The sequence below is a fragment of the Pipistrellus hanaki genome, assembly GCF_964339955.1.
Source record: "Pipistrellus hanaki genome assembly, chromosome: 3".
Taxonomy (NCBI): domain Eukaryota; kingdom Metazoa; phylum Chordata; class Mammalia; order Chiroptera; family Vespertilionidae; genus Pipistrellus; species Pipistrellus hanaki.
The window spans coordinates 111,475,158-111,489,379 of NC_140505.1; positions in this window are offsets into that span (position 1 = coordinate 111,475,158).

A 14,222-nucleotide genomic window follows, 5' to 3' on the forward strand; every position below is an offset into this window, starting at 1 on the left:
TAAACTAGGTTTTAAATATATTCTAGATGATTTGAATGTTTCTATAGTTTATCCTTTTAAACAGATTAAGTTATATTTTTCAAAAAGGTATAATTACTCATTCTGAAAAATTAGTGAAGAATGGATTTTTTTATTTTTTTATATATTTTATTGATTTTTTTATAGAGAGGAAGGGAGACAGAGAGCTAGAAACATTAATAAGAGAGAAACATGATCAGCTGCCTCTTGCACATCTCCCACTGGGAATGTGCCAGCAACCAAGGCTCATGTCCTTGACTGGAATCGAACCTGGGACCCCTCAGTTCGCAGGCCGACGCTCCATCCACTGAGCCAAACTAGTTAGGGCAAAGAATGGATTTTTAAAAAGCTTTTATAAAAAGCATTAGAAAAAATTACAAGATGATCTTTTGTCTATGCAGCAAACAGAATGGATTTAATAAAACTTTTTGTCATTTGCTGAGTGTGTGTGTGTGTGTGTGTGTGTGTGTGTGTGTATGAATATCAATGATCTTAGTTTTTGAAAACATGTTTTTTCTTCATAATGCTTTATTTAAGTGGTAAAAATAACAGTAAGTACCCAATGACTTTAGTGAGACTAATGAGACTAACTCTGTACAATAAGAGGTTCGACACAAAGAAGATAAATGCTAGACAAGAGGAGGAAAAAGGCAATGGACTCATGTACTTGGTGGACAATGTTGCACTTGTCATTAGGGAAGAACCACGTGTGACATGTGATATATTTAATGTCAAACTGGTCAAAGACATTATTTTAAACTGGCATATGGTTTATTGGGAATCATTTTACTTCCAATCTTATGCTCAAATAAGGTCATTATTATTATTATTATTTTAGGTTCTCAAAAGGAGAAAATATTCCATTTCTTTATAAATCTCCAGGAAAGGCATGGAGGTTTGAGGCACAAGACTCTAAACAGCCAAGTTATGCCATAGGCACAGAATCCATTATTCAATGGTGAACGACCCATCTAGTGCTTGTGTGAAAGTTAAGTCCCTACCACTCTACTGCCTGGGCAATTGTTCAGTTCTGATTGGAAAACATGTTTATTTAGGAGATTCCCTTTTAGGCACAGTGAGCAATGATTGTTTGTGAATATTTGACAGCAATCATTTATATCCTGGATGGACTCCTTTCTTTAAAGCACAGTTTTGAGGTTTACTATTCCCAGGAAACATATCAAAGTATATATTTGAATGGCTAAATGTCAAGATTCCTGCTTGGTTTACCAGAACTGTTTTTCATTTTCTGCAAAACCACAGATAAATGTTAACGTTTCAGTGAATGAGATGTTCCATTATGTGGAACAACGAACTTCTAGCTTTCATGTTACAACACATTTCCAGGATCAAACCCTTTCACTTTTTAATAATAACTATAGGCATGATCACCCATTGATCTGCTTGTATCGAATAATAGTTAAAGGATCAATACCACCATTAAGCAAGTTATGTAAGTTCTTGATGTCTTCATTTCTCCATCTGTATAAGAATAATAATGCCCTCATAAATATTATTATGAAATTCAGTGAGAAAATTTATGCAATTACAGACCCATAATCAGCGCTTAATAAGTAATAACTATTCTCATTAGCATTGTGCCTTTGCACAGCATAGGACTTTTGCTACTTTGAGAAAGGCACAGATGTGATCACGTGGAACTCCCTCCCCAGAGAGTTGAGCTGCAAAGAAATAAACAACACTGCTCATGGAATGAGTCTGCAATAGAATGGTAATAAATACAGCTCCAAAGCTGCCCTTGCTGAAATAGTCTCAGTGATTACTATGCTCCTAGTTTTCTCTGTCAGCCATAAGATTATAGCCCTGGATCAGTGTGCATTACACATAGTTCCTGGTCATCAGGGCCCAATGCTAAGTGGCTTTTAAAATTTGGTATTTTCCAAAGGAAGGAAACTTAATATGGTAGTCTTTTAGCAAACTATTTTTATGTACTATTTTGACTTGTAAAATTGTAATAGTATTGACTATTATACAACTTAATGATTTTTTTTGTACTATGCCTGGGAAAGGCATTATTTTAAAAGTAGAATAAATAAATAACATAACACAAATGTTTTCTTCTTCCCTGGATTGTGATAGTTGAAACAACATTAAAAAGGTAGATTTTTAAAATTATAAGTGATTGAATTATTCCTTCTGGTTTATTTTTTCTCTATGCTTAATACACTATGCTACTCAAAGTCCCACCCTCTATTTTAAAATAAAACTAGTGCTCATTTTTCTGAATTTTTGAGTTATATTTTATTGAGCTGCATGTAAAATATAGAACTTTTCAAAATGAATTGGCCAAAGTAGAAAAGAGATATTTTTTTGAATGATGGCTAATACTTACCCTAACTATATGACTTCCTTGAAAGTCATCAACTCCTGGATTACTTACTGTAGCTGTTGTTCACAAGACACAAGGTTCAATCAGTCACACTTTCAGGGTTCAATAGTTCATCGCAGATAAGCATCTACAGTCAAATGTGCTTTTGAAACTTGTCAGAAAAATTTTAAAAGCATTGTCTCATTAATTTTTTCATTATTTCTCATTGTACTTGTGGTGGCAGATAAGTGTTAAAGGGGCTCATAGAAGTATATCCAGGGGGAAAAAAGCCATTTATTAATCAAAGCATGGAGTGGAAATCCTGCAAGTTGATTATGTCATGCTTCGTGATCCACAAAAACCAGGGATTGGGCTCAGGCCTGACTCTAAAACTCACATTAAACTTTTTAGCTTTCTGCTATCCCTTCTAGAATAACACAGGGAAAAAGCAAAACGAGAAATAGTCTTCTCCTCCCTAAGGTTCTATATCCTTTCCTTATGTATATCTTTCATGGTTTGTGTTTTTTTGTTTTGTTTTGTTTTGTTTGCTTGTTTGTTTTGTTTTCCATCAGCCCCATAATCTCTTTTTGATCTTCCTATGGGTCTGATAGCCAACTCTGGTTAACACTTTCCTAAGTATTCTCCTGGCTATGGTTTCCCTTCAGAGAAGAAAGCATTGACGTTGATGGTATGACAAACATTTTGTATATATCTTGTATTTTGTAGTGTGAATATCAATTCACTTTGCCCCAGTATCACCTTCTGTAAAATGAGCAACAGTGGGCTTTCCATGTGTTACTCAGATATTTGCTCAAACATTATTTTAGATGTTTCTATGAAAGTATTTTTAGATAAGATTAACATTTAAGTCAGTAGACATTGAGTAAATGTCTTTCATGTACTAACCTAAAAAAACGGAGAAATTAGGGCTTGGACTCCTGCAGACAGAATGCCTGTGTTTAAAGCCTATTTGTAACATCTACGCTCGCTGTGATCTTGTCCAGTTACATTATTTACACACACACCACACACTCCACACACAAGCTAAAATAACCTGGCACTAACAGAATATATGACAATGCTTAGTGTTCAATAAATATCAGCTACTATTATTAACTATTTCTGACAGTCTATAAGTCCTTTCACTTATAATATTTCAATTAACCTTCATAAGAATCCTGATACCAGCATCAATACTGAAGGTTAATTGACTTATTTAAGAACTAGAACCCACTCCTCAGTCTCCTAGTCTAGGGTTCTTTCAGTTACACAAGCATAATAATACATTGGCAACACAATCAGTCACGGATGATTCATGCTCCAGATTTTATAATCTTCATAAAGTTTTTTAGGAGACTTTGTTATTGATATAGTAGCTGTTGATTTTCTACACTCCATGGTTACTAAGAATAATTATTATTTGTTATCTGACCTACCTGATGTAGGAGCAATGTCCATATTCATGTAAAATTATAGTAAACTTGTGTAAAGTCTAAAGTTGAAGTGTTTATTTACTCTGTTACTCACGTTGCAGTTTTTCTGAGGCTGTAGTTTGGGAAGAGGAATGGGTGGTTGCAAAGTTAACTTGAGGATGAGCAAGCAGATGAAGGCTGCTGCTCCACTTGTGTGCAATGTGCCACTTCTAGGATAATTTGCAATATTAGTATGAACTGTGAATGTGTGGATTTGTGGGTGTAATTGTACAAAAATAGAGAAAGAAGTTCTTTTTAAAAAGTTTTACTAATACATTTCTGTTCAAATACATTAATCAACATTTCCAACTCAACTATTTAGTTGGGGAGAACAAGTTCAAATGTAAGGATGACTAACGTAGCCTCTTTGCTGAGTAAGTGTGATTGCTTTTTGTGCTTATAAGGATGGAAATGCAGAAAGCTCTTCCTTTTCTTTGTTATCTCTGTGACATTTTGTGACCTGCATCTTGCAATTTTCTGTGACAAACTGTTCAGAAGACAAGAAGGAAAATGGTACAGAAAGAAAAACTGGGTGGGAAGTGCATCTTATAAAGTATAAATGGAGTGTCTTATTTATTTACTTTAACACCACAAAAAGGTGTTACTTAAAGGAAATATAAATTGAGTTGGGCCAGGAGTCAGCCAAGGAAGAGCCATCAACAAATGTGGGCCAGTCCTTTTTTAACCAAACTTCTTGTTTTGTTTTCACCAGAAAACGATGCTATTAGTTATTGAATGCACAGTGTATGTCAGGTATAATTCTAAACACGACAATGACATCATAATTTAATTTTCTTATTGCAATAATGTTAATAATCCTTTTCTGTGGACATCTTGGTTTCTGTTTTACAGATAAACTTTAGAAAGTATACATAATGAGTTGAAGATTTGGAGTTTGAAAACATGTCTGCCTGACTCCAAAACTCTTAACCACTGCACTCATCAGCATCTATGGAGGATGATATTCATGGACTGTGTGATGGTTAATTTTGGGTGTCAACTTGACTAGGCTGTGGTATCCAGATATTTGGTCAAACATTATTCTAGAAAATTCCTTTGAAAGTATTTTTAGATGAGATTAATATTTATATCAATAGACACTGAGTAAATAAAATTACCTTCAATAATGTAAGTAGGCCTCATCTGATCAGTTGAAGGCCTTAGTAGAAGAAAAACTGAAGAAGGAATTCTGTCTCCACCTTGATGGGCCACTCTGTAGATTTTAGACTTTTCCAGACTCCCAAGTCATGTGAGCCAATTCCTGAGTGGCCAGATTATATATATATATATATATATATATATATATATATATATATATTTTTTTTTTCCCTGCACTGGGCCTCTAATACATACATATATATTAGATGTATGTATAATATGTATTAGAGGACCAGTGCATGAATTTTTTGCATGGGGAGGTCCAGCCAGCCTGGCTAGGGCCAGGGGACATGGGTAGTTGGTTGACCTGACTGCTGGTCGAACTCCTGGTTAAGGGGACAATTTGCACATTAGCCTTTTATTATATAGGATATACACTGAGTGGCCAGATTATTATGTGTTCAAAGATCATAATAATCTGGTTACTCAGTGTATATGGTACATATTCTATTGGTCCTCTTCCTTTGAAGAACCCTGAATAACACTTCCTCCTTTTAATTTAGGTAAGTTGGTCATGGGATTCAGGTCTCTAAGGGCTATCTAAAGAATGTTGAAATAGTGGCTAAGAGCAGGTGAATCTCCTTTTCTCCAATGCTATACTTCTTATTCCTTGGTTTGCCAGTGTAAGATGGGCCACATTATTTAGTATTTAGTAAATGCATTCCAAGTTATTTTGGGAATGTGTTTAGAAATTAGTCTAAGTTAGTACATATGTGATGTATAACTTTTTAAATAAAATTAACATTGTATAAAAGTCTATTACATGTCAGGTGCCATGATCAGTCATCTTTGTACCAAAAAAGATATATTATCCCCCCACTCTCTTAAAGAATTCTAAAAAAACAAATGTGATCATCTGATTTTTCCATGAGAGAACTGAGAAACAAAGATAAGTAATTCCCTTCACTAGGTAAATATAGGATCTTGAATTTCATCCCAGATCTATGTGATTTCAAAGTCCATCTTTTAAAAAACTACAATTAATACCCCTTTTTGTATATTATGTTCTCCTGAAAACAAACACAATAATCTAAACTATAAAAATTTCATAACATGTCTGTTTTCAGAGATTAAAATAATATTATTATATTTATATATTTATAAATAAATTTCTGCTATTATAATAATATTGGGATCTGCTTCCATTATATTATGCAATTCTTTAATTCTGTATTTCAACAGTTGAATAAATAATTGATGTGTTTTAGCATAATAACTATCCAACCCTATTTTATAGTAATGATTTTATCTCTTTTCATTCATATTGGATTTACAAAATTAAAATTCATACTATTATTGCTTTCCCTTACTCCCTTTTATTCATTTCATAAAAAAATAGGGACAGAATGTGATAAACTCAGCTATAGACAAAAGTAAGTGTTTTTGCATGCATAAACCTAACCAATGAACACAGACACCAGGGGTTGAGGACATGAGTGGGGGGGATGGGGGGAATAAGGACACATATGTAATACCTTAATCAATAAAGAAAAATAAAAAAAATAAAAAGAACAGAAACAGAGGCTAAAAAAAAAATCTGAACTGTTGACAAGTGAACAGATACCACCATTGGATAATTCAGTGTTTCTTCATTTCCCAGTTGGTGTACATACTTCCAAAGGGATGTTAATTTATACCCAATGAAAGTTTGTTGGAATTTTTTGAGAGATTAACATATGAGAGATAAGTATTGTCTCCTTTTCATATTATTTCTTTGTCCTACTTCCCATACCTAATTATTTTTCAGGCTTTTGGAATTTAGTTTAGCCAGCCCACTGTTCATTACAAAAGCCTAAAAAGAAGTTAAAACCAGTTAATTAACAGAAACAAAATAGAGAACATTTCAAAGTACTCCTTGATACCTCTAAGTTATGAGCACATTTTTATAAACTATGTTTCACACAAAATTTTGTGAGAAAACCAAGGATAGCCTCATAAGCATCTACCAACTTAAGTGAGACCACCATGTTTGGAAATTTATGGCTTAACACTTTAGTCTTTAATATCTAGCTTCAACTCTAGAAGGCAATACTATGTTTTTATCCTGGGAAATTGGGATGGCTGACCAAACTAAGCCTGAAAAAAATTACATGAGGTTTAAAAGAGTCAGACTGTGGTGGGCAAATAACTTTATTACAAGTCTAAAATAGAATCAAAGACATTGGAGCTGCTCTACTTCTGAGTGTAGAGACACTTTGCCAAGATATGTGTCATCCTCATTACATGGAGTGCATTAGTGACTGAGGAAAGGGTTGGAAAGTCCCACTGTGGGATGGCTGCCAAAGAGAGGTGCCTCCCTGTGGCTCTTACCCCAGGTAACCAGGATACTATCAAATGCAGTCCATAAATGACTCAAAGTAGTCTGAACAGAGGGAATATTGCAAACTAAAAAAAGGGGGGAAGGGGTGAGTTTCTTCATAGTCTTGGTTTATTTCCAATAAATATTGACCTCTTTTTCCTTTCTCTTATTCCCTCCAGAGCTAAAAATGTCTACTTCAAAATAAAGAGTCAATATGAATGCCGACATTGATCCAATAATTTGGTGATTATTTCTGCCTGGTTAATTAAATGGGTAAAGTTCAACAACATGGAACAATTTTAAACATAATCATGATTTTTATAGCCACAATATTTTGTAAGCTCAGAGAAATAAGTGGGACCCAAATGTTTCATTGGTTTTAAGTTTACCTGAATTTTAATATTACAGAGGCTCTATGTAATTCTCGGCAAGTTTATGGAAATGGTGCCAACTAAGTAGATGAACATTTTTGGAAGAAGGGAGTGCTGAATTGAGACCACATGATGAAGTGTCTTGAGTTACCATTTGGTGTGTGGCACAAACTTCAGAGCTTTACAGAGGAAATAAGCCTGGCCCACATTTAGAAGACTTCTACAACTCATACACACATGTCCTTTCTGCTGAAAAGTAACAGACGTCTATTGGAAAAATAAAAATAAAACATATCCTCTTCGATATGTTATTTAAAGGAAGAAGATTATAAGGCAACAGGATGTGGGTGTCTGACTCACACCGCAAACAGACCACATGATGCACATATTGACATCAGCAGCTGCACGGACATTTTCCTTGGGTTTCACACCAACGGCAGCTGAACCAGCAGCTGAGCCTGCTCCTGTGAGTAGCACCAGCATCACACGCAGCATCGGCACGATTACAGCTCAGCGTCTCCCATGGCCCTGCAGTCCACAGAATCATAGGGGAAAGCTGACATGGCTCAACAATGCTCTCTCCCTGTGACTTTCCTTTTCCTCTAACTGTTTTCACAGGGGCCATCCTCCAATCTGCTCACAAAAATTGTGAATTGGTGTGGTAGACGTGCTCACCATCCAGCTACCTGAAAGTTAAGAACAGCCATCTTTTTCCTTCCTTTTCCAACCTGACTGATAGACAGGTGTTGCTCCCTAAAAATATACAGAGGAGGCTGGAAGATATAGGTATGCTCTCCTTCATGCTGTGGACCCTGATCCCTCCCTCCCTGACACCCCCAGGACCAGATTCAGTTTCTTATGTAGCCCAGCTAATGTTCCACCTCTTGTCATTATTGTTGGAGCGCAAATCTTATTCCTCTTATTTGGAACAGAAAATATGACCTCCTAATCTTTTTATTGTTTATGGCAGCTATAAGAGGTTCTGAAAAATAAATATTTGTTAAATTGAATAAATTTTAAAAGCATTTGCATTGAAAACAATAGGTGTATTAACCTAAATAAGTAGACCTGTCCTAGTTCTAAGTGACATGAGCATGAATAATATAAATTCTTGCTCTCTACTAACTCAGGGAGGGGAGGGGGAGTACAGAATTAGTTAAGGCTTCCGGAAGAGGCTGAGTCAATCTGGGTTTTGAAGGATGAGTTGTATTTAACAGGCAGAAAAGAGGAAAAAGACAGTCCAGACATAGTGAATATTTCCACAAAACCACAGTCATGGGAGTAATGTTTTAATTGGGAAACTAAGAAAAGATCAGAGTGACTGAAGCACTGAGAGGAAAAGGATGAAGGGAGGCTGTTTTCATCTTCTAATCCTGCAAAACACAAACTTAGTGCCTTAAAATACATGTTTATTATTTCAGGGTTTCTGTAGGTAAATGGGTTCTGCTCAGGATCTCACCAGGCTAACATTGCAGTTGGCTAGAGCTATGATCTCATCTGAGGCTCAGGAACTCTTCTGAGCTCTCATCATTGGCAGAAGTCAGTTCTTTGAGGCTGTGTGACTGAGGAAACATTTTCTTGCTGGCTATCACCTGGAGACCAGTTGAAACTCCTGGAATCTACCCCAGGACTTTGACACATAGCCCCATACATAGGCCCTACCATAGCAAGCTGGTTTGCTTCATTTGGGAGGCCAACATAAGGACATCTCCCTGACATTTCACCTTCTCTTAAAACACTCACCTCATTAGGTCAGGCCCACTCAGAATAGTCTCCCTTTTTTATTATTAAATGTATCAAGTGACATTGGTTAATAAGATCACATAGGATTCAAGTGTCCATCTCCATGATATATGATCTGTGCATTGCATTATGTGCCCACTATCCAAAGTCAAAATCATCTTCTATCATCATATGTTCAGCTCCATTTACCCCTTACTTGTTTCCCTCTGGTTACCACTCTATGTGTTGAGTGTTGTTACCACTCTACATGTTGTCTATGTCTATGTGTTTCAGCTTTATATCCCACATATGAGTAAAATCATATGGCTCTTAGCTTTTTGTGACTGACTTATTTCACTAAGCAAAATATTCTCAAGGTCCATCCATGTTGTCATAAATGGCAGTATTTCATGTTTATTTATGGCTGAGTAGTATTACATTTTCTTTATCCATTCCTCTATTTTGACACTTTGGTTGCTTTATGCCTTGGTCACCTTGAATAATGCTGCTATAAACATAGGAGTGCATATATCTTTGAAAATACATGTTTTTCAGGTCGATACCAAGAAGAGGAGTTATTAGGTCATATGGTAACTCTATTATTAATTTTGTGTGGAACTGCCATATTATTTTCCATAGTGGCTGTACCAGTTTACATTCCCACCAGAAGTGAATAAGGGTTTCTTTTTCTCCAAAACTTGTTATTACTTGTCTTATTGACAATATCCATTCTAAAAGGAATGAGGCAGTGTGCAAATTTCCCTGTAGCTGCTGATGTCAATTTATCTTATTATAGTTTTTATTTACATTTCCAGAATAGCTAGTGAAGTTGGGCATTTTTTTTCACGAATCTGTTGGCAATCTGTATGTCTTCCTGGGAGAAGTGTTTGTTCAGCTCCTCTGCCTATTTTCATAATAAAAAAAATAATAATTGACGACAAGTGCTGGTGAGGATATGGAGAAAAAGGAACTCTCATGCACTGCTGGTGGGAATACAGACTGGTGCAGCCACTGTGGAAAACAGTATGGAGTTTCCTCAAAAAGTTAAAAATGGAACTGCCATTTGACCCAGTAATCCCACTTCTAGGAATATATCTCAAGAAACTAGAAACACCAATCAGAAAGGATATATGCACCTCTATGTTCATAGCAGCACAATTTATAATAGCTAAAATTTGGAAACAGCCTAAGTGCCCATCAGTAGATGAGTGGATTAAAAAACTGTGGCACATCTACACAATGGAATACTACATTGTTATAAAAAAGAAGAAACTTTTACCATTTGCATCAGCATAGATGAAACTGGAGAGCATTATGCTAAGTGAAATAAGCCAGCCGGAGAAAGATAAATATCACATGATCTCACTCATATGTAGGATATAATGATCAAAATAAACTGATTAACAAAAATAGATCCAGAGACAAGGTAGCATTGAATAGACCTTCCAAACTCAGAGAGAAGGCAGAGGAAGTGGGGGGGGGGGGTCTAAATGACTTGTATGCATGCATATTAGCATAACCAATGGACACAGACACTGGGGCAGTGGGGGCTTGTCCTCGGGGTGGGAGTAGTGGGAGAGGTCAATAGGGGAAAAAAAGGAGACGTGTAATACTTTAAACAGTTAAAAAAAGAAACATAAAAAATAATTATTATTTGATGTTTAAAGAGAGAGGAAGAGTGAGGGAGAGAGAAACATCAATGTGAGAGTACATCATTCAGCCACCTCCTGCCCAGCCCCCACTGTGGATTGAGCCTGCAACCCAAGTATGTGCCTGGATCAGGAACCAAACTGGCAACATTTCAGTGCATGGGATGATGCCCAACCAACTGAGCCACACCAGCCAGAGCTCTGCGCATTTTTTAATTGGATTGTTTGTTTGTTTGGTGTTGAGTTGTATGAGTTCTTTATATATTTTAGATATTAACCCTTTGTTGAGGCTGATGTTTTCAAATATCATCTCCCATTCAGTTGGTTGCTTTTTTGTTTTGTTGTAGGTTTATTTTGCTGTGCAGAAGCATTTTAGTCTGATATAGTCCCATTTGTTTATTTTTGTCTTTATTTCCCTTGCCTTTGGGGTCAAATTCATAAAATGTTCTCTATGACCATGATCTGTAAGATGAGTACCTATGTTTTGTTTCAGATCCTATATTTCGGTCTTTGATCCATTTTGAATTAATTTTTATAAATGTGACAGATTGTAATCTAGCTTCATGCTTTTGCTTTTTTTGTTCTCCTGGTAATTGCAACCTCAGTCCTCCATGGAGTCCCCCCTGAATCCCCAATTCCAAGACTAAAACTTATGCCCTTTGCTCAGGGAAAAAGTGATTCTGAAGTACCTGTTCTCAAATTTGCAGATAATGTGCTTGGTGACCCAACACCAAGGGCAAAGGGAAGCAAGTTCTGGGAGGTTAAGGGGCAGCCAGGCTCTGTGGTTTTGTTTCTCTGTCTGGAATGCTGATTGCTAGACAACTACAGCAGTCCCTGCCCAGGTTCCTGGGCTCAGCTATAGCTCATATTGCCCATTCCTAAAGGAATCCCCACTGAATCTCTTTGTTTCTAAACAAAGGGCCAACCACACCTGATTTCTTCCCACTCCAGGCTGAGCCCCACCTTAAGCTCCCAGACAGAGGGCTGCTTTCCTGGCTCCTCTCAGCTTTTCTGCCTTCTCACCTCCCCACTTTGCTCCTACTAGCCCACTTTTTGAGGTATCAATATGCACATCTCTCAGCTGTGTTTGCCTGCTGAGCAGGGAACCATTTGTTGAATTATAGCTGTTCAAATAGTTGAAACTTCAAGGAAAGAGACCAAGGGCATATCTCATGCTTCCATTCCTTTGACGTCACCATCAATGGCTTCTTTGATCTTTGCCAGCAGATGTCCATGATCTCTTAGCTGAAGCACTTCCCAGAAGTTAGCAGCGTCCCAGCAATTAATTTCCCATGGCTGGCTCATCAAAACCGAGAGCGTGGGGCTCCTGTCACGTCAGCACTAAGCCTATATATGGTTAGCACATCTTTTGGTTCTTAGGCTTGAGAAAATTGTTTTCTTCAGTAAACAAAGTCCTTATGTGCCTCATTGCTCGCATCACATATGGCTTGAATAGCTTGTCTTTGCCCCACTTCTCAACTCAGGTCCCTTGATTGCAATTTGCCTAGTCTCCCTTTTAATTAACTCAAAGTCAAGTGACAAGGAACTAGAGATTCCATCATAGTCACTAGCCTTGCCGGCACTCAAAAGGAGTGATTATAACAGGGAGCATATGCAAGGGTTGAAATCTTGTCAGCTGTTTTAGAATTCTTACCACAGAAGAAGTAGAATGAATGATAGAGGGGAAAAAAAAAAAAAAAGAAAAAAAAAACTCAATGAGGTCAAAACTTGAATTTTCTCTAGGTCCTGCAACTTATTATTCATCTGATTTGAGGTCTCCTAATGGATATTAACTCTTCTACCTATAAAATGGGATAATGACCTTCATAGAGATAGTAAACATACTAATATATTGCAAAGAACTCTGCACATGGCTTTGGATATCTATGTTGTAAGGAATCCTCTGGGCCATGCTGAGAAGGTCACACTCAATTCTCTAGGGCAGAGATGGGAAACTCATCAAAGACTCTCAGAAGGAGAAAAAATTATCAGATTTTTTTTTTTTTCCACTAGGTTCTGATGTTTAGGAATCTGGCCTCAAGCCAACTAGTTATTTGTATTTTATATAGTTCTCACCAAGGATACTAAGAATTTAATATTCATTTTTTCAGAAGTTTTTTTATTATGGAAATTTAAAACGTATATAAATAAATAGAATAATATAATGTTTCTCATGTCCTTATCAACAGGCTTCAATAGCATCAACATTATTTTATGCTTGTTTCATGTATACCTCTTTTCACCTCGCCTACTTTATTATTATTTTTAATATAGTTCTTTCAAGGTTAGATTTACATACATTAAAATGTGTTAATCTTTAACTGTACAGTTTTGACTAATTGATAAATCCAGTAAACTCATACTCGGATTAAGAAAGAAAATACTTGTTTCCCTTCAGAAGGTACTCCCATATCTTCCCAGTCAATCCCTATCACTCTGCTCAGAGAAGTAACTGTTCCTATTTTTAATTCATAAAGTATAATAGTTTTGCCAATTTTAGAATTTTATACTAATGAAATAATGTAGCATTTACTCTTTTGTATATGTTTTTCTGTTGTTGGATTTGTTTTGTTTTTTTGCAGCATAATATATATAAGTCATGTCATTGAATGTATTAACAGTTTGTGCCTCTGCAGCATTTCATTTAAAAATATATCACACCATTTTTCTTATATTCTGTAGATGCCTGCCATATTTCTAATTTGGAGCTTTGGTGTCAGATTGACCCTGTTTAAATCTCTGCTCTGCTTCTTGCCAGGCAAAATTCTTGACTTCTTTATAAAATAACTATAATCTCAGTATCTTCATAGATTTGTTGTGAAGATTGAGACAACACATATAAAGTGCTTAGCAGTGAAAATGGCCCAGCAAATGGCCCACAGTGGTTTTATTCCTCATTAAGACTATTTAATGAACTTCACTTGACACACAAACAGTCAAGTAAGTAATTTATTGTTACTTTTAAAAGGTGGGAATTAAAGGAGGGAATCTCTTGTAAAGACAAAGGCTGTAACCCCAAACACCCTTTTCTCACCTCAACATATGGCATCACCAAGCCTGTGTCTGCCCTTGGTGACTTTCTGTCACAGTCCACAAGAACGTCCTAGACCACTTGGACTTGGCTACACGTGTCAGCCCATTTCTCTCATAATGAATAGACATGGGTTCCAAGACTGTAGCTTCATATAAAAAAAATGTGTGTGT